At 39.0% G+C, this 21,796-nt stretch overlaps 1 long non-coding RNA gene across 1 annotated transcript in view; it reads left to right on the plus strand.

Annotated features, from left to right (window-relative positions):
• The window catches only part of LOC106988871 (uncharacterized), a 93,084-nt gene extending 78,734 nt beyond the window's left edge, over positions 1–14,350 (plus strand). Inside the window, exons 3-4 of the long non-coding RNA XR_001432411.3 lie at positions 3,251–3,470; positions 14,100–14,350. This is a non-coding gene — a long non-coding RNA (uncharacterized LOC106988871). The remainder of the gene's footprint in view (positions 1–3,250; positions 3,471–14,099) is intronic.
• The last annotated feature ends 7,446 nt before the right edge of the window (positions 14,351–21,796 follow it).

Genomic DNA, 21,796 nt, shown 5'->3' on the forward strand with positions numbered 1-21,796 from the left:
TTATGACTTTTATATTTTTCAGTTCTTTCCATGCTCAGTAGATTTCCAGAATAATTATTGCTCTTTATACCCTCCAAACAAGACTACAGTTTTTTTGAAAAAAGCGTAAATTATATGAAACTTTATTAAATTGTCTGGGGTCTAGGAAATATTCTCAATGAGGACAAACCTGGCCAAAATTATATGTACCTAAGATGTACATGAATAGACATTTTATTTAAAAAACTATAACAGCATGAGAAGGTATATTTTACATTTATATGTAATATGTGTAGAGATGAATGTTTGAAAATATAAACAATTTGCATAGTAATGTTTATTATCTATGTTCCAATTTTAGTTAATTAATATGTGGTGAATTAAAATTCATCAGCTTTTCCCTCTTCTTCCCCCAGAACTCTGTAACTTTACCTATCACTATGGCCAGATAGTCTTTTTAATTTTTTAAAAAATGTTTATTTATTTTTAAGAGAGAGATAAAGTATGTGAAGGCAGGGGAGGGGCAAAGAGAGAGGGAGACACAGAATCCAAAGCAGACTCCTGGCTCTGAGTTGTCTGCACAGAGCCCGACGTGGGGCTCAAACTCACAAACCATGAGATCATGACCTGAACTCCTGAACTGAAGTCTTATGCTTAACTGACTGAACCACCTAAGTGCCCCAGATAGTCTTTTTTAAGGAAGTTCACCATCCTTCTGACGCATGTCTTTACCTCCCATTCTCCTCAATAAACCTTTTGCCCTTGTTTTCAGTGCTTTTGAAAGACATATTTTCTCAATATACACTTATTGAGACATTAATGAGATGAATCCAGTGATCTTTTTTCCAGCTCACCCAAGGAGAATGTTGGTGAAATGGTACTTTTCATTTGCTTAGCACTTTTTGCTTTTGCAGAGAATTTTCCACTGTCACTGGTATTTGTCATGAATATTGCGTGTATGTAGTAGCTATGCCTCTGTACATGCTTTTTAATTTAAAAAGTTGTCTGAGTGTTCAGCAATGTCTGGGTTAGACATTGATTTCTTATTAGGGGATAATTACTCAGTTTGGGGATCTTTTTGGTTTTCAGACTTTGAACCTGCTCATGAGAATGTTCTTTGTCATGTTTTGCTTGTTAATAACAACGCAATAGGATCTAGTACTCTTCCCCACTTTATACCTATGATACTATGGAAATAAACTTGTTCTGACAGATGCAAACATTTTTCCTGTATTGACAAAAACTCCTGCTACCGGGTATGCAGACCACATTGTAAGGAATGGTTACATGAGGAGCTGTAAATTTCCAAGAGGTCTGTCAAAGCTGAAATGTTTTCAGGTGGTCTAAAAGATCATTTAGATTTAGGTATTTGAGAAGAGTCTTCTAGAGAAAAAAATTGTTTTTTTTAAAACAAGCAAATCTCACCAATGATGGAGAGGTAGCCAGAGAACTCTCAAAGTCACCACCACTCCTGCAATAATTTTCACATCCTGTTTTTGTCTCTCTGCTCCAGCAGCCGCCTCGGTAGTTCCAAGGCGCGTTCCTGCCTGCTTATTGCAGGATGTCACAGCCATTTCCTCATTTTGTGTAGATGTTTTTATTAGGTTGCGGACAATGTGCACGCTGGTTTGTGAAGAGTTAACACTCAGCTGTGCTGTTGATGTGCCTTTACTCACAATATGTTTCCTTTGAAGCAAGGGTGCAGTGTTTCAAAAGACAATCACTATAATTCTATGCAGATTTTTCTTGATTAATGAATAGGAATTTTCAACTGAATCTTTAAATAAGTCAGAACAGTGTAAGAAATGGATATAATCCTTATTTCTTTTATTAAAAGTCATTTCAAATTTGAAAAAATTTAGGCATTGTATACATATCTGATTTATTGTCATATGTGTGTCTTGACTCGTAAAGCTGTTGTGGAAATTATATAATGCTTGCAAAAAATAGTGTGGTCTCTTTGTGAAGCTAAATGAAATAAAATATAAAGTTTGTGATACATTAAATCACAAACATAAATATGTACTTTATGGCCAGCTGTTATTTCTAAGTGTGCACATTTTAAAATAGAAACATTTACCCAACATGCTGATTAGCAGTTTCCCAGTTCCAAAAGGCTCAATCGCATTTAAGATGCAAAAGATTAAAATGCCTAAATGGATAAAGTTAATAGTTCATCTTCGTAAATGTTTTTATATGTTTTAAGTCTTACAGTCCCTTCCAACCCTGTAGACTCAAGAGCTGGAGCTACTTTGATGTGGATTTGTGTTTTATGCACATGCTTTCATTGGAATAGAATCTGACTGCGTCCCAGACACTGGGAGAAATGTTCTGCATATGAACGGAGGCCATGTGGCTCCATGCTACTTCATACTGTGTGTGCAGGTTCTCGGAGAAAGTGAACTGCTTATCATCATATCACAAAGAGTCAGCCTTAATTTTGGCTAAAGATCATCTCAGTTGCGAATGTTCCACTTCTGAGTGATTTTACTCTTCCCCCGCATAAAAACTGGTCAAGGAAGACATGCAAGGTTATGTTGACTCTAAATGCAATTCCCTGGGAGACCTCATTGGCTCGTCCATGTGGCATCTCCGCCTCTGTAGGTAGATCAGAATTGTTAAATGCCTCTAGTCCTTTAGAACACATTGGCAATTGGCAGTTCAAAAGTTCACATGATGCCATATGTCCTAATAATTTTTATCTACATCTAAAACAATATGAGACTGTCAAATAAAATCCTGCATGCAAACAAATGATGGAATGCAGGGGAACCCTCTGCTTTAGCCTTTTCTCCTTTGTCCAACAAGCTAATGCAATAAGGCCAATAATAAAAGGTTGTGTACTAGGCCTAAAGCCTGTGACAGATAAAAAAGAAATGTTGGAAACCAATGAAGCTTTTGCACAATTAGATTTTTTGAGGCTGTGCTGTAAGGATTGCCCAGAGCCTGTTCAGTCCTGATTGATGGTAAAATCATAACTACATCATATTAGCTGTAGAGTTCACTGACAGGTTACTACAGATTAATATTGCCACTGCTGTTCACTTACCATCAAACCAGGGAAATATGAATTGAGCTGTTCTTCTAACAAACCCTGCATATTAAAAGGTAAGGTGTCCTACTGAACAGTCTCCCCTGTCACTGAGGAAAGACACAAACAATGTCTATTTGAGAGATATGCAGATATGCTGCAGCATACTAATTAGTCTGCCAGGAGAGCCCCATCACATCCGGCTGGCTAACAAGCCTTCATGTGTGCTTGTTTCTTCAGAGCTCTTGGCTACAGGACTGCAAACGACACCCTAAAACGTGAAGCTGCAAACCTTGGTGATTTAAATGCGGGCTGCCAGGCAAATTGCAGTGACATAAATTTGGCCCATGTGTTTTGCATCGTGTGAATATGAAACAGGGGAAGCCATGGAGCCGAGTTTTGTTGGCATTGGACTCAGGAGGTTTGGTGGGCACTTTTCAGACATGCTGCCCACAGCAAGGTGAGGTCTTTTGCTTTACTTTGAAAATGTTGAAAATGCAGGAAATAAACATGTGCTGATAATAATGAGATCCTAAAATGAAATCATTTTAGCCTTTTAGTGCCCCAAGCCTTGGGTAAGAAGTCCACCGTGAAACAAAAACAGGACTCACTCTACAGGATGGGAAATGGAAGGGTGAGTCAGTCCTGACATAAGGAATGTCGATAAGGAACGGCTGGAGTAACAGACACTTCCACAGCGTGTCTGATGTGCTAAGAAGAGCCAGCCTGGAATCAGGCAGGAGACCTGTGCTTTTAGCCCTCAGTCAAGGCACTTGTTCTTTTGTGAGTTGGAATGTTGTGAGGGGTTTGAACTAGGTGATGTCCAAGGTCCTTTTCAGCTTTATTACCCCATTCTGCAGGCCCAAATGTCTTACATCCTAGGCCATGTTTCGTGTTTCCTATCGATCTTGCTGTTGTTTTATAGAGAATATGCAAAGAGCTAGAGAGTCAGCCAGAACCTGGAGAAGAAGATAATAGTGTCTTTTTATTTTTTAAGAGAAAATGGTGACCTTGGCAACTGTAAACCATAAGCTTCATAAACAATGTTAATGGACAGCTGACAGACTGGGAGAAGAATTTGCAATGCTTGAAACTATCTCTTAAAAAAATGACATTGGATTATTACATAGAATATACAAAGAACTCTTGCAAATTGACAAGAAAAAAAGACAGGAAACCTCAAAGAAAAATGCGTAAGGGATATGATGGGGTAGTTCACAGGAGAAGAAGCTCAAGTGGTGAACTGGTACCAGAAGGGGTACTCAAGTTCACTGGTCATGGAACAACACAGACCATTTCAGACACATTAGCATGTCACAACAGGAAAGTTGCATTATGCCAGGTGTTTACAAGTTATGGGGTTATGGGAACTCTTTGATTGTTGGGAGAAGAGTAAAGGAGTACGATCATTTTAGAAAGCAATCTGACAATCTTAATGGAATTAAGGCAAAGATGACAAGAGGTCCCGCTTAGCAGGAAGGCAGGGAAAACCTGAGGTTTGGGCATAATATACTACTAGTGCCCCCTTTACTTCCCAAAATGTTCCTCTTAGGAAAGACAATAAATTATATAGTCATCCTGCTTCTCCAAGCCCACTTCTGGACACGTCCCAGAGACATTTTCGCAAAGGGATAACACACAAAGAGGTCTTTTTAGCACTGTTTGTGGTAATTTGGAGTTGGAACTAACATGTATGCCCTTCATAAGACAATAAATAAGTAAGTGGGGCGGTTGCATTCTATGGAAAAGTATGCAGCAAACAGAGGCAATATTTTCAATGTTTAGATATGCAATATTTTTTTAGACATGCAATATTTTGATAATGCAACATGGATACATTTTAAAAGCAAAAATTTTGAGTGAACAAGTAAGAGAAAATGAGATGTACAGTGTAATGCCATTTGTCCAAATTTTAAAAAACAAATTCAAATTTGTTAAGTACAAAACAACACTAGATCTACAAAGATACATGCACATATTAACAACATCAGAATGCCTCTGTGGGGACGAGAGAAATGGTGATGAAGGTTCTGGGGTGAGGAGGAGAAAATAATGAAATGAGAGATGGGCCTTGTGGGAATAATGTGGCGATGTGCTATAAAGTGAGGTGTAGGATTATTATAGGCCTCTGCCCTTGAGGTCAAAAATGAAGAATAAAAGATGATAATTGTAACATGTCTCTGGGAATGTGATGGAAGGACCTTCCTTCAAATCAAGTATGATTGTTAGCAGGAAGCAGCAGTTCATAAATAGGAAGGCTTTTGAGTCTGTCCTATACAACCTGTTCACCAGATAATTCCACTATCTAATAATCTCCTGACTGACAGTATAGAGTCTCTGGCATTGTCATCAATGAATGACTCAGATTTCACAGCAAGATGTGTGGTAAATGGCAGCCGCAAAGCACATAATTGTAGCTCTCTCCCACAACTTTCAATGGCTCCCTATATAATATGAAGCCTAAACGCCTGAGCTTACAATAAAGGCTCTCCGCCGTCTAATATCAAACTGCCTCTCCCATTTTATTCCTACTTTCTTTACATCCATCTTTCACTCTCCTGCAAGTCCTTCTGCCTCTGTCATTGCTCACCCTGTGTGACCCGCCTGGTGGGTCCTTTCATTCCTCTTCTTGTCTAAGTCTTATCCACTTTCAGGACTAGTTTGAGGTGCAGCTCTTCTATAGAGGCTTCCTCTCCCATCTCAGACCCAAGGGACCTTGACTTTCTCCTTCATGCAGCTGTTAGAGTGCACACTGCTTGGCATCATAAGTATCTCTTTATACATGTGCTTTCTCTGCAGGGATCATGTTATATACTCTCAACTCTCATGAATATAGGCATACCTCATATTATTGCGCTTCACTTTATTGCGCTTCCCAGATACTGTTTATTTTTCTTATTTTTATGAATTGAAGGTTTGTGGGAACCTTGTGTCAAGCAAGTCTATTGGCGCCATTTTTCCAACAGCATTTTCTCACTTCATGTTTCTGTGTCACATTTTGGTAATTCTTGCAATATTTCAAAATCTTTTGCTATTATTATGTTTGTTGTGGTGATCTGTGATCAGGATGAGACAGTATATTTAGTAGATACATGCTGTGTGTGTTCTGACTGCTCTGCTGACCAGCCATTCCCCTGTCTCCTTCCCCTTGGGTTTTCCTATTCTTTGAAACACAACAATATTGAAATTAGGCCAATTAGTAATCCTACAATGGCTTCTAAGTATTCAAGTGAAATGAAGAGTCAATCGATGTAGCAAACTAATAAAGTTTCCTATTTTAAAATAGGGATCCTATTTTAAGAAATTGCCATAGCCACCCCCACCTTCAGCAACCACCACCCTGACCAGTGAGCAGCTGTCACCATTCAGGCAAGACCCTCCACCAGCAAAAAGATTACAGCTTGCTGAAAACTCAGATGATAGTTAGCACTTTTTAGTAATATTCTTAAGGTATGTACATGCCTTTTTTTTTTTTTTAGTTATAATGCTATTCCTCACTTGATAGACTACAGTATAGGGTAAACATAACTTTTATTTGCACTGGGAAACCAAAAAAATTCTTTTGATTCAGTTTATTGCAATAGTCACTTTATTGTGGTAGTCTGGAACTGAACCCCCAATATATACGAAGTATGCCTGTAGGCCTAAACCTTTTATAAAGTATCATAAAATAAACATTTATTGACTCCCCGCTTGGATACTGAAGGAGGATACAATAACCCCTGGATACTGTCCCTGACTTCAAAAGAGCTTACAGTCCATTGGAAAGGTGTGTCAATCCCCAGAGAGAATTAGAAAGTGAGCGATGTCAGGAGGTACAGGAGGAGATGGGCTGGAACTGGGGAAAGTGATGCCTGGAGCTGGTGTGAATCAAAGCAGTTTCTAATTTCAGAGCAGAACTTAGCCTCTTCTGTATGCTGTTGTCAGTCCAGGCCTGGCATGTGAGGTCAGGACACAGGAGAGTTAGGTATATAGAAATGTTTCAGCAAGGTCTGCTGGTGATGGTGATTATAGGATCATGAAGTCATTTCCCTACTAGAGAACCAATGCTCCTCTTTTCTTTCTGGTGTATTTTAGGGCTAAAATAATTATTGGATGAATCTGATCTTTGCAGGGGGAAATACTAACTGATGACTGAAAACAAAGAATGATGTGCTTAGCTAGTTAAGGTCTGAAGCCCTAAGCCTTATGGCAGCCAAATTTGTCAGTAGGTTGTGTTGCTGTATGAGATGGGAAGACATTGAGTCATAGGAGACCCACCAAAAAACGGGCTCAATAATAATGATATTTAACAATCTTATAAATAAGAATGTTTGGGATAGGGTGCTGCCATGAATGATTTAATGATAATCCTATTAGTGAGGACCCAGGTTCCTCCTCCACTTCAATCTGCCATCCTTAGCAAGTTTTTGTCTCATCCTCAAATTTATTGCCTCGTTGACATACAATGGCCGCCATACTTCTAGACTGTACACCTTCACAAAGCTATGCTCAAAGGTAGGGTGGTAAGAAAGCTTCTCTCCAAGATCACTGCCAAAGAAGTACTTATTTTCCAGAAACTCCTAGAGACTTCCCCTTACATCTTATTGTCTAGAACTGAGCCATGGCCAGAACTAACCACAAAGGAATATTGGGCTGGTTTAGCACTATTATAGTAGATAAGCTTTGCTAGCATGGAAGAAAGGGGAGGGGATTAGTGGTAGTGTAGGCAATGGAGAGTTTTCCACAGGCCACAAATGTATTGGGTATTCAATAAACTTTGAACTTTTTCTAAAATTTCATGAAGAAAAGGTCCATCTTGTGGAATAAAAATATGTTCATGGGCAGCAAGTTCTCACAACTCCCAGACCTGGAGCCTTCTTTCTTTGCTGGATCATAGGGAATTTTCTTTCATTTAATTTATTTTCTTTCAGCCATTTAACTGTCCAACTAATCATTCATCATACACTTATCGAGCATTCAGCAGAAGTTCTTAAAATTTCTTATGCTACAAGGGTGCCTGGGTGGCTCAGTTGGTTCAGCGACTGACTTCGGCTCAGGTCATAATCTCACAGTTTGTGAGTTTGAGTCCTGCGTCAGGCTCTGTGCTGACAGCTCGGAGCCTGGAGCCTGCTTTGGATTCTGTCTCTCTCTCTCTGCCCCTTCCCCACTCACACTCTGTCTCTCTCTCAAAAATAAATAAACATTAAAAAAATTTAAAAATTTCTTATGCCACAGACTCCTTCAACAGCCAGATGAAACCTAAAGATGCCTTCTTAAAGTAATGTTTTTAAGATCATTCCAAAAAATAGAATTACAAAGGAAACCAATTAAGTTGAAATGCAGTTTACCTTTGGACCTTGTGGCCAGAACCCATGCTGCTGCTGGTATATAAAATAATAGGAACTAAGCTGGGACATTATCCTTATGGGTAATGTCTATCCATTAGAACCCAGTGGAAGTGACAGCCAAGCAAAAGGCAATTTAAAGCTCTGATAGGAGAGGTACCTGGTGCCATGGCAACGCACGATGGGGGCCCAGGTCAGTTTGAGATGGTGTTGGAGGAAAAGACAAAGATTCCTGGCTATCCAAGAAGAGAGTCAAAGGAATTAATAATGAAAGAGTTAGTGGGAAGATAATTTTAGTGAGAAAGAAAAGTAAGTGCAAAGATGTACAGATGAGGGGGATTGTGGAGGTTTTGGAGAACAGTTACTATTTCACTATTGCTGGACACAGAGGTCAAAGGGGATAGACAGTTCTGGGGAGTTGAGCAGAGATGAGCTCATGACAAAACACTCCTAAAAGAGTCTGATGCTGTGCTGAAATCCACTCTGAATGAGTTTATTATATGAGGCAGCTTTGACCAGTAAAGACATGTGACCAGACTATAGTGACCTTGTTGGGTTTTTGCTCATTGTAGAGTCTGCAGGACTCAGCACAGTGCTGTATTAAATGAGGGTGAAATTAAAGGAACTCTAGTTCTTTGGGTTGCTAATTCTTAATGCAGCATGTTACAGCACTTTCTGTGAGGCACCCACTGCCTTGAGAACATGCTCAGTCAACCCCTGAAGCAGAGTCTTCTATGACTCTTATCCATCTCTACCACCATGTTCCTGGCCAAGAGTGGCTGCCTAGTTTTCTATCTGCAGCCAAAAAAGTCACATCCTGGCTGCATCTGTGGCGACTAAGATCTACAGGTATGGCTGGAGCTGGAATGGTAAGGGTCACCCAGGACAGGTGGGAGACTGAGTGTGGGCACTTGCCTCCCAGCCAGGGCCACCACGCAGTCAGCCAGGCTCTCTCTCACCTGACTGTCACCCACGCTCTACAGCACCATCCAGTGGCCGCTCCTTTGGACCAGTCCTTGGCCCTCTTGTTTCTTGGAAAGATATCAAAGCCACGATCTATATTTCTAGGATGACCTTGACCCTTCTATCCACAATCCCCACCAATAAACCCAAGAGTTCACAATAATGTGGCTTGTGATGTACCTTACACATCATTCTTCATGTGTCTCCCAATGTTCAAAAAATGAAATAAGGATGAATAGAGCATCAAATGGGAAACAGGAGACCTGGATATTCTCTGATACGAGGTAATGACTAGTTGGACATTATAGTTAGAAGGGAACTCAGAATATAGCTAGTAGAAACTTTTCTCCTTACTGAGGCCCAATTTATAGTTGAAATGATACAGATGAACTTGACCATGTCAACTGTGACCCTAATTAGGATTAAAGAAGTTAAGTTGTCTAACCTGTCAGAATTTAGCCTACTCATCCCTAAGGTGAATGGTTGGAAGTACATCTTTAAAAGTCCTGGCTAAATATAACTTCTGTGGTTTTGAATCATACCAGATTTTTTCCCTGTATATGAGTCTAATTCTCACTAAAAATGTAGCCTTCTCACTTATTTCTAAGATAGATTGACATATAGCTGAAATTTAAAAATTGACCTACTTTTTGTCATTTTTTAATGGTTACTCTATGATTCATGAGTCAGTCTGCCACACAAATCTCAGATAATGTAAGTGAATTATTCACATTTTGTAGCAGCAACATAGTAGTTTTTCACTTCCCATATCATTTAAACTATCTTGTAGATTCTATGTTTGCATTAAAAAAAATCTAAAGAGCATTCACATTTTTTTGTTGTTGTTGTTCTGGAGTGTGCTTGAGAACTTTTCACTGTGTGCAGTGTGTTTAAGAGAAATTAACTGAACTGGGTAGAATTCACATAACTTGGCATTCTCTGTCCCAGGAGGTAAGAAGTGGCATTCTGAATGATGGAAAGATCCTGATGTCAGTAGCCTCTTGATTTAGTTTTGTTGGAGTCCTAGCTCATCAGTTAACTTCACCATGTCTGATACTTCATTAGTAAAATGAGAGATAACCTATCTGACAACCAGATAAAGAGGAATAAAGTTTGCAAAGCACTTAAGACATCTACAGGATGATCTAAAGAGAAAAAGATAATAATCCACTTGGACTTTTTTTTTTGATAACACGGCAGATGGTCCTGATGACACAGTTTATAGGCCCCTTTCTTTGTCCACAAAGGGTTCTCAGGACCTGGGACAGTGTTTTCCTGGAACTGTACTAAATTTTGGTACACATCAGGCATTGGCCATAACCTAGATTTTGAACACAAAATCAAGTGAGACCACCAAAGTTCTCCTCTTCATTTATCTTCTGATAAATGCCACAGCACACAAACATTCAAGAACAAAACCATAAGAAGGTGTCTTTAAAGCAAACTGACATTTTGAAAACTTCATCCAAGAACGCTTGCAGATGGACACTGAATACAGGCAAGGTGAGCTGTTCTTTTGTAGCGCGGTTTATAAAACATCAATGAGAATATGTGTATTTTGAAATTACAAAGAGGGATTTTACAAAATCAGGCACATAAGTATGGGTTTCCAAAATATAAAAGTCATTGAGTACTATAGTGCAAAAATTCTACAAGTATCTATTTAAGTTTTTCGACTGTAGAATTTGCATTTGCCTGAAGCAAGAAGCCCAGCTGTTTTACAATGGGGTCTCTTGCCTCCTAGCAAGAGACAACACAGCAGACAATGTGTGCCTTAAACAGCAAATCTGTTCTCAAGAGCTACTTCTCTTGGTTGTCTATGGTTTCAATAAAATATATTCTGGACTTATTAATTAATGTTGCACAGCATTTATTTATTTTACTGTTTATTCAAAAATTTTGACCAGTATTAAGTTCTTATGGTTTTTATTTTTTGATGCATTATATTTAATTGGAACACAGGACTCCCATTTTGAGGATTGGGTATTTAAAAAAAAAAAGCATTGGTTTTTAAACTGAAAGGTTTGATGGAGTATTAAATTTGATGAATCATAGCAAGTGTCTGTGTTTGTTAGCTTTTATAGACCACATTAAAGCATTCATTAATAAAGTCACACTACATTGCTTTGAGTAGGTCCTAAAAGGTTAACGACTTGATGCAGGCTGGTGTTCTTAAGCCTTACAGTTTGAGAGCGTCATGTGTGAAACTTAGTTCACTTTGAAATTGGAATACAAAAGAGATTTTTATTTTCTCTCAAAGGAATTTCTTATTCCTCTTTCTCTTTTCCGTTTCTTCTTCTTTTCTTCAGCCATCACCCCAAATCTTGCTCACTCAGGTGTATGTATGAAGCCTGTGGCTTGTTAGCTGCAGGATGACCCTGAGGCGTCGCAGGAGAAAGTCACCCTCCCTCTTGGCTGCTCCTACGGTGACCTTCCATCAGGGAGAAGCTGACTCAATTATGAATCACCCATTTTGGAAAAGGAGTTGTTACTTGAGAAGTATATTTTTAACTGTTTGATTTCTTTCCCTCGGAGAGTCTGTTTTGGAAGATAGGATATAGAAATATTTGCAGTGTTTGAACTAGAATAGCTCATACAACCACCTATTATAATATTATGCATCCAGAGGACACGGATATTTATTTGTTGACTGACTGGATAACCACAAGACAAGGGTCAGGGACCCACATCTTCCTGTTCTGAGGCTAGGAGCACTTGGAGTAATATTACATTTGAATTGTTTACCCTGGATAATTTCTGAGTCAAATCTTTATTTTACATGTCAGAAATAGCATCAAATCAAACTAGATTGGAATTGTGAGCCTCCTGTGAGAAAATTGCCAAATTAAGGAATTGTGCAAATCCTTAATATTAAGTATAAGCTCTATAGACACTTCATGAAAGTGCATGAAATCTGTGTCTTTTCCAGAGGACACTTTCTTGGCAAAGTCACATTTTGTGAGGGTAAATTTTTCTTAAAAGGGGACTTTGGGCAGTGTCTTGATTCTGTGGGGAGTTGTTAGTAAAATAAATGACTCAAATTGGTTTTGTGTGGGAGACAAATCAAAGCATTTCCATGAGGCTGCAGGGCTGACCTGTAGTAGTTTAACCATTTCCTGAGCAAATAGAACCTGCTGGATTGGATGGATGATAGTTCCCGTGTTAGTCATTGTGGAGAGAAAAATAACAGTTCATATAAAAGAGGCCACCAAGGGTTATATGGCTGCAATTGTTTCCAGGCTGAAACAACTTTGTATCTGTTTATTATTGTCAGTATCTTGTTATATTGTTCTTTCAGAATCAATAAAAGCTAAACTCCCTCCATGATTTTACTACTAGACTCTCCTGGAAGGATGTATAGTACTAAAAGTCAAGAATGCCAGAACAGGGGAGGAGACAGAGCTAATGATGAGTCAAAGTTAAATCCACTTTATTTAACAATCTTTTTTTTCAGAGAGGAAATTGTTTCATTAATGTAAAACATATGGGAAGATTCTTGTTTTTTTTAACGTATGAGGAAAATTTTTTCTTTAGAAGGAAAAAGGAACAAACACACATACAGAAATATTTTTATTTTGATTAAAAAAGTTGTTTTCATTACTCTCAAGTAATGATTCATACTCTCAAGTTTTCCACACTTCTACAAAATCCTAGTTGTCAGTCATCACCACGTGAGGATCAATTTATCCTCCCTAATAGTAGTTTTTATATTTAATAAATTTAAAGAACCTTTTTTAAAGAAAAAAACTAGATTAGCAAGCATAATCATTTGAATTTTTCCTCCTTGGTATCAAATCATCCATTCCTATCTATTTAAGGCATGAGCATAACAGATACTATTCAAATATCTAATGATTGGTGTCCACAGAAATAACCTTCTCCAGCTTTAGGGCCCAGGGCTGAATCCATGGCCCTGTTAAACCCATGGTACTTGATAAATACATAGCAACCAGCTCCTGGGAAGGTAGGAGGAAGAAGCATTTTCACAGTGTTCGAAGTGTAAAAGTGCCATGCCTAATTTGATGCTACCAAAGTGGGAGGAGATAGGACCAGCTGACTCTGCCACCAGTCACACATCGGCTTCAGCACATTACCATAGACCCCTCTAAATTACATGATTCTGATTCTAGGATTGTTTAATAGACTGGGAAAGGAGGGCTCCATTTGGTTTAAAAAAAATTTTTTTTTTTTGCCCCAAAGCCCTGAGAGCAATTTTATCTAAGGCCCCTAGTTCTTGATAGGTGCTAACCTTATTCAAGCACTGCCAGAAACCAGTGCCAACATATTTCTTTGTCCGGAAGCTCTTGGTTAAAACCACTTTGTTTAACACAATGTTGTAGGGGGGAAAAATCCCCACGTGAGGAAAAATAGAATGGTAGATTATAATGCATAATCCAGTTGTGTAATTTTTTTGAAGTTTATTATTATTTTTTTAAGATATGGTTTCATTATTGGAATCTGAATCTCTGTAGAATGAGGCAGCTTTGCAGGACTCATTGTAGAGTCAGTAAACAATGGAGTGAGTCACTGAAATCTCTGAACCTTCCACACTGAAACGGGGAAAATAGGGTCCATCACATGTATATATATGGTTAATCATATCGCTAAGGTACTTTGAAGAAAATTATGTAGAGTAAGGCTTATCATTTGCAGCTGCTTAGGAGGAATGTCAGCAATGCAAGCAGGCCAGTTTTGAAGATAATAGATTTATGCCTTGCAGAAAGCCAAATGTGTGATCACTCAGACCAGAATCTGTTAAGTATCATGTTGCTATTTCTCCTCTTTCTTCCCCATTTCAGGTCACATCTCAAATATGAACGTCACCCAGAGGTTACCCAGGTGATCCTAGGCCATCCTGAGCATGCAGCTGTGCAGGGCTTGACCTTGAAGGACAGATGGCATCAGGGGGAATTCTTTTATACCTTGTATTGGCCAGGGCTCAGCTTCTGACATTTCTGTCTACAGACGACAAAAGGCTTTCATTGTAAGCTGCTTTCTGATGCGTGCTTAAAACCAAGTTGAACACATTAAAAGGGAGAAGAAGCAGAAACTTGCTCACTGTGCTCTGTGAAGAATTAAAAAAATTTTATGGAAGTCGATGAAAGGGAAATAGATTTTTGAAATCTTTATGCCCTCTCCCCTCAAAATTGGACTTAATATTTATTTCAGGTTAATTATAATTCTTCATTCATTCCAATATACATTTATATTATGTTCCATAATATATTTCCTTTAAAAAATTGACATTTAAAATGTTTCACATAAATTATATTTAGCTGAGTTTGCTTTCTATTTCTGATCTGAATAATATCAGGATTCTTGCAAACCTAAACCTTCCCTTAGTAAAATTTACTGTCACTGGGGTATGATATGCTTTCATGGGTTCCCCTCTAATTTTTTTCCTTTTTCAACTATAATACTTTCTCAGACCTCCTTCTCTATAATGTTACCAAGATTCTTTGAAGTATTATCTGATTTCAGAACTAAGGCTTAACCATTCTTCTTCAGGAGACTTTAAATAACTCTCTATCCTTCTAATTTAGTACTTCAGTCCACCATGTACCCACTTTAGTCCTCTTGACCCAGCATATTTCTGGAAAGTGCAAGGCAAAGTTTCTGAAATTTGGCTGTTGATCTGATTACATAGCGGCTATGTGCTTGAATGAAAAAAAAATAATAGCTAACATTTATTGAGTGGTTTTAAAGTCCCTGGCATTGTTCTAAATGTTCTTTCTACACGCATTCCTCACTTAATCTTCACAATGACCTGAGGAAATAGATCATATTATCATACCCATTTTCCAGATGAACAAAATAAGGCACAGAGACACATCAGTTGAATCAGGATTCTAATTCAGCCAGTCTAACTCAGGAGTCCTCATTTTTATCCACTATGCCGTCCTTCACAGAGCAGTCTTACAATTTGTTTTGAAAGCTATATTCACGGCTGCGTGTGTGGTAGAAAGAACACTGCACTAAGGGCCAGAAGATGGACCTTTAATGCAGTTTTGCCACTAATTAGTTGTATAAACTTGGACACGTTGGCCTCTCTGGAAAAAGCTAGGCAGAAATCCATTACATTAAGTCCTTTTATAAGCAGCTTATTTATTTTGAATAAATACTATGGCTCTCAGTGGGAGGCCATTTAAGCAGAGCCATTAAGGCCAACAGAATAGTTTCTGGGGCCAGACTGTGAGGTTGACACAGGGCTCCATGCAGGACTTCCTGGATTGAGTCCCTTTTCTACCTCTTACCAAATGTGAGATGGTGGCAAGTTTTTCAGCCTTCCAGAACCTCCATTTCTTCATCTGTAAAATGCAGATAGTAAATGGTTGTCCACCTAAGAGGGTCACTATGGGTAGATGAAGAGTGCACATAAAGCATTTAGTGTAGCATTTTATGTGATTCTCTATATGGTCCTATGAGGTTACCATTATTATCCCCATTACACAGACGAATAAAGCGAGGCCTACAGAAGTTAATTAATTTGTCCAAGAGTATTTATATTGTAAGTGGTAGAGTCAGGATTCTAACCCAGGCAGATGGGTATTTAACCAAACACCATCTTTTCCCCAGTCTAAGAGGATTCTCTGTGTCTGATACTGTATGTTATCTATTACCTGAGCTAACAGTCCCTCTCCAGTATATCCTCCACCCTCCCACGGTTCAGCAGCCAAAGCATTTTAACTGGTACTTAAGGCAGAGTTTTGGGATACTGCCGCAGCACTAGACCCACAGTTCATTCTGATTGGTCAGGGCCTGTCTCTGTTCTGATTGGTCGGCATCCCTCAACCCTCCTCCCCCCCACACACACATACTCTATCACCAAACATTGGTCTCTTTTCTGGAAGACAAAGAGGGAAAGCTGGAATACTCTCTCAAGTATTTTCTCTAGATGTCAAGTTCTATAGGCTTATTAGGCATCCACTCTCTCTGGTCCATCCCACTCCCCACATGCTCACATAAATTTGTTTTGCTAAGAGCTAATTTCCAACTTAACACGAAGTATTGAGAATTAAAGTTTCACAGAAAAACTACTGGTAGAAATAGATTTCAGATGTGTTGAAATTTACTTATGTCATATGTCAATTGATTAAGAAAATTAAATGTTGTACCCAGGAAAATGTAACAATGGACAGGCAAGAATAGCATGTATCTTTAGGACATGTTAGAATACAAGATAGTGCCCAGATTTTGCTATATGTTACAGGTGCATTTATTAAAGGCTTTGGAACTTTCTAACCTTGAACTACCATGCCCCATCCATAGAGAGATGAAAAGCCATTTGTGACATATAGTGGTTGCATCGGTTTCTCTGAAAATGCTTTTTCTTCTGGATTGATAGCTAAGATACTCATTTTCTCTGAATAGTAGGATTCCTATATTCTGATACTTGCCTGATTTCTCAAAGCCCCCCAAAGTGCCTTATCACTAATTGATTCTGAAAAACTTTGGTCTATTTGGGTTCTCCTTTGTTGAAGAATACCGGCAAGAAAAGTTACTGGTTAGCACTTTCGGGTGGACACCTTCCACCCAGGAAGCCATGTCAGTTTTGGGTTTTCCCAGTGATGCTGACCTGAGTCTGGGCTACTGAAAACATGGCTCTTTTGTCAAATGCCCTAGAGTCCTAGTCATCCCCACTGCTATCTCTTCTGCCCTGAACGTCTCTGGAGCAAAAACAGAGCTTTGTGTGGTGGGTCGGGTCCACAGAGTAGCAACACTCAGGTTTCCCCTCATGGCCTATGCAATTTATTTCTAGCTGGAGCTCTCTTCTTAACTCCCTGTTATCTTGCATTTCGAGAACGCTGCTCTTTCCTCTGTGCTGTGTGCCCTGGAGCTCGTTGGGGGGAGCACCCAGAGAGGACATCTTGAGCATCTGTTCTTCTCCATGAGCTAAAGATTCCCATCTTGACTGAGGTCTTCCAGTTTTCAATCTGGTGATTCTTGATAAAAAAATAGCAAAATAATATGAGTTGGTAAATAAATGTTAATATATGCTTCAAATACAAAAGCAGTTTCTTCTGCAGTAGATAATGTAGGAAAATATACAATGTTAGTATTTGATTTGCATCAGTAGGTGAGAGCCCTGAATCCTTCATTACGAGGTTAAATCTGATTTTTGTTTGTGACCAGCATGAACGCTGACCTCTGCCCTTTGAATGATCTTTCCGTCTCCCAGAAAGTTCATGAAAAGGTCATGGAGCTGCACTGACTTCCTCTGTGTGTGCATGGACGTGTCTTTGCTATTGATCTGGGAAAAGACCTTGCTTTGTCCATTCAGTGGTTTTGTTCACTTTATTTTTAATGGAAACCTGATCAGTGATTATAGAATTTTTCCGCAGGAATTCACACCTGAGTAAGTGCAGAAAGCTAACCTCTTTTTATGTTGGTTATTTAGTCTGTGTTTTACCTTGGCCATAACTCCCAATTAAATGCATTTCTTGAACTCTTAGCAAAGCAAAATATGGCACTTACTGGTCACAAGTTCAAAGCAGGAGAGAGAGGGAAAAAAAATGGCTTAGTAGCTGGAAATAAAAACACCAGTGAATTCCTCTTACGGATTCCTTCATGTCAAATTCATATCATGAGTGACTTTCAGTTTTCCCTCTAGATCATCTTGGCATGATCGAGGAGTAAAAATAAAAATGATTTCTAGTATATTCCTGAAGTGATTCCTTCTTTTGATGCTGCCTGTCAACGTAAAAGGGGTTATGAATCTCTGGAAACCTGCTCTACTGACACCATCTGCAGCATAGGCACCAGTTTTCAAATCAGCCTGCAGTAAGTGGGACAGTTGGAGGGTTTTAAATCTCCACTAGAAAACTATTGCCATTTACAAACAACAAGCTTTGTACTGAAATGGTGAAAAATGCACTTGCGTCATATTTAGAATGATTGTGGAGGGGGATATAACAATACTTTTCAAGACTGTAAGCAATACGTATATTCATATCTTGCGCTATTTATCTTGTAGATATACAGCACTGAAGTTCTTGGCTGCTAGCTGTTAGGTTAGCATCGAGAAGGAAAGATCCTGAGGTTTGTCACTGCTGTATATCACCGCAGCTGTGCCCTTTGATTACACTGGGGCACCACCAGTCATTAATAATGGGGAAAGCTTTTTGTCTGGCAAATGCATCGTCGTACAGTCCTTTCTTAACACCTAAGCATCTTGGTGTGGTAGTGAACGTAAATTAAAGGTGAAGATTGTTTATTTTATAGCCACACTTGTAAATAGAGGTGGCCTTTCCAGAGCCGTTCAAGAAAGTGTATTTTTCCTTGCTTTAAGACTTGAAATGTTCTCATATTTGGCAATTCGCTCAAGGGAACTCAGTCATTAAGTCTCACTCGAACAAACAATATGAGCACAATGTAATTACAATTTTAATTTCATCACTGTCACACTCTTGTGGCTACCAGAGGGTTACAAAACAAGCTATCATCCAAGACAACAATTGCTGTACAGACTTAAAAACCCAAGTGTGCCCACGGTTGAAGATTTCTTGAAGAGCATGATGTGAAGGGAATATGCAAATAGAAAGCTTTCCAACATAAAAAAAAATGCTCAGATTTGAATCTGATCGAATGTGTTGCTTTGCAAGGTTGTTGCCACCAGCCAATTTTCCCAGAAGTGCTGGTTTCCCATCAAAAGTCACCCCAAAGTTGACCAATTGCTAGAGAGCTCGATCACATTAAACTAACTCGCAATAAATGGATTTATAAATTCCACCGCCCTATGGGAAATGTTACAATGTTTTAAAGGCGAGTGTAATCACACTGTCAATTTTATCTCTATTTCGTTTCTATTGCCACTAGCATCCAGTAGGACCCATCATTTCTTGCTGGGATGATTACAATAGCCTCTTTTGTTGTTTCCTTACCACCAGTCCTTCTTCCCTTAATTCAGAAATATTCAAAGTATGAGTTTTTCACAAGCCAGTTCTGGGGGGGGGGGGGGTTGAAATCAATTTAGCATTCCACGATCAACATTTTAAAAAAGAAAAAAAGGAAAGACAACAACATGGGATAAAGCATACTGCAGCACGGTATACAGAGTAAGGGTGACTATTATTGCCTAAATTATCTTTTCTTTAGTTGTGTGTGTGTGTGTGTGTGTGTGTGTGTGTGTGTGTGCGTGCTCTTATTCTCATTGGCTCCAGATATAAAATGTGTTTCTTCTATAGGTCCTGATCAAAGAAGTTTTAAAACTCCCACTCTAATCCGTGTTTCCCAAAGTGTAAGATGCTGCCAGGCAATGTGGACTCATAACTGGGTCATGTGATCAGAAACTTATTGCCTTTTCTGTTCTTTACCCAGTTTATCTAACTGGATCAAGAAGAAAGTCTCATGCTGGTGCTAGTATATCTGTCACATCCATCCGACACGTGCTGAACTAATTTTTGTTCTTGTCATTTTTTTTTCAACTGAACACTCACTGTAGGCAACTGCTAAGTTCTCAAAAATACAAAGCTTGCTACACGCAACTTCACTGGCAAGGACTACAGAGACATACCAGCTATAAAAACAATTTTGTGGAAACATGTGGGAGAGAACAGTAATTTGGATGAAAGAAAAGAGACACTGGAGGGTTTGGGATGACTATTTCAGCAGAAGCAAAGGTTCAGAGGTGTGAAAATACAGTCCATGTGGAAGCCTCCTATCCATTAGCCCCCATGCCTTGAACTGTCTTTTTGCCTCCTCTATTTCTATTTTTCCCACTTCGTACTTTTAGCTTCTTCAACTCCCTCGCCTCTATGTCACCCATCTTTCTGCCCACTACAACTTTTCTGGGGAGCATTTTAGCGAAGCTACTTTGCAAGCGTTAAAAGACAAAATCAGAACAGTCTTCAGACTCAACACTTTTGAAAAGTATCTGGATCAAATTTTATAATATTATTTAGTTAATATGACTACTACTGTGTTCACTTTTAAGGCAAATGACACTGGCTTCTCACTTATGCCTGTGATATAAAGCTTATTTTAAAATAATTTTGAGGGGGGAAAAAGGCAGCTAATTAAAAGAAAAATATTAAGGAATTTAGAGTACAGGAGATACATGTTTAAGGACAAAGGTTGTGATTGGCATATGCAAATCACTAAAGTTTTTACTGAAGTTGAGATGACACTATTAATCAATTTTTAAAACTATTGCCAAAATAATCTTTCTAAAATGCAAATTAAATTAAATCTAACATGAGATAATTAAATTAAATCAAATTAAAACTACATAAAGTCCCTCAGCACTGTTCTACTGTCTACAGGATCTGACCCCTGCCTCCTTTTCCAAATTCATTTCCTGCTACAATCCTACTCACAACCATGCCAAATAATTTGTTCCTTTTCACTTCTATGCTTTTGCTCATTCTGTGCCTTCCTTGGGAATGCCAGCCACTCCCTTCCCCTGCCACCTATGAGGTCCTGCTCACCCCTCAACACTGAGTTCAAATATGAAGATCCCAAGCCCCTCCCATCAGCTGGCACTCTATTCTCCATTATTCTATGGTGACTCATTTATACCACTGAGATACCATTTATTACAATGACCTCTAAGTCTTTTTTTTTTTTTGCATTTTTATTTACCCTAAAGCACAAAGTGCTTTGTTCATCTTTGTCTCTTAAGCATCAAAGATAGTTCTTGGCGCATACACACAGTAAGCACACACAAAAAATTTGAGAATGAACAAATTCCTCATAATGAAGATATACTTGGCCCAAGGCCAGGACGAGACATACTGTAGGAGCCAATTACAAATTTTAAATTTGCTACATCAGCTCAGACAAGGCCAAAGGGGATTTGAAATGAGTAACAACAGTAATAATAATATAAACCAACATTTAGTAAGTGCTTACTAAGTTGAAGGCCTTCTACAATGCATTATCTCATTTAGTCCTTAGAACAATCCCTCAGGGTAGAAACTGAGGCTTGGTGAGGCTAAGTAACTTGTCCAAGGTCAACAGCTGTTCAGCAGTGGAACTGGGATCCAGAGCTAGGGCTGTCTGCCCCCAGAGCCTGCCCCTAGCCACCAAACAGTGTGAGAAGGATGGGTCAGTTGCTTTCTGTTCTCTAAGGACAGTGAGATTGGCATTAAGAACCTACTTCCATTGGCTTTGCCCCTGTTGGTCCCCACTGCACCTGTGTTTGGTGAGAACAGTCTGCATCTTTGCTTCCATCAAGCTCTGTGTCTCCCAGGCTTCCCTAGCACTCTGCCTCCCGGGCTCCTGGTCCAGAAGTCATTCCCCAAACTTGAATCTGCCCCATTGGCCTAACTGCCGGCTTCCCTCATAACTGTTTGGTTCACAAAAACAGCAGCAGGTCCTGGTCAAGAGCAGGAGTCTGCTGCCACACTGTTTGGTTTGTGCAGTTCAGCTGTTGACTGCAGGCAAGTTATTCAACCTATTTGTTTCCTCAAGATTAAATATGACTTATTATTTTAGAAGTGCATAGAATCACGCCTGGTACATAGTAAATATTATTGAGTGCTAATTAAATAAAGTG

The sequence above is a fragment of the Acinonyx jubatus genome, chromosome C1 (genome assembly GCF_027475565.1).
Source record: "Acinonyx jubatus isolate Ajub_Pintada_27869175 chromosome C1, VMU_Ajub_asm_v1.0, whole genome shotgun sequence".
Classification (NCBI taxonomy): Eukaryota; Metazoa; Chordata; class Mammalia; order Carnivora; family Felidae; genus Acinonyx; species Acinonyx jubatus.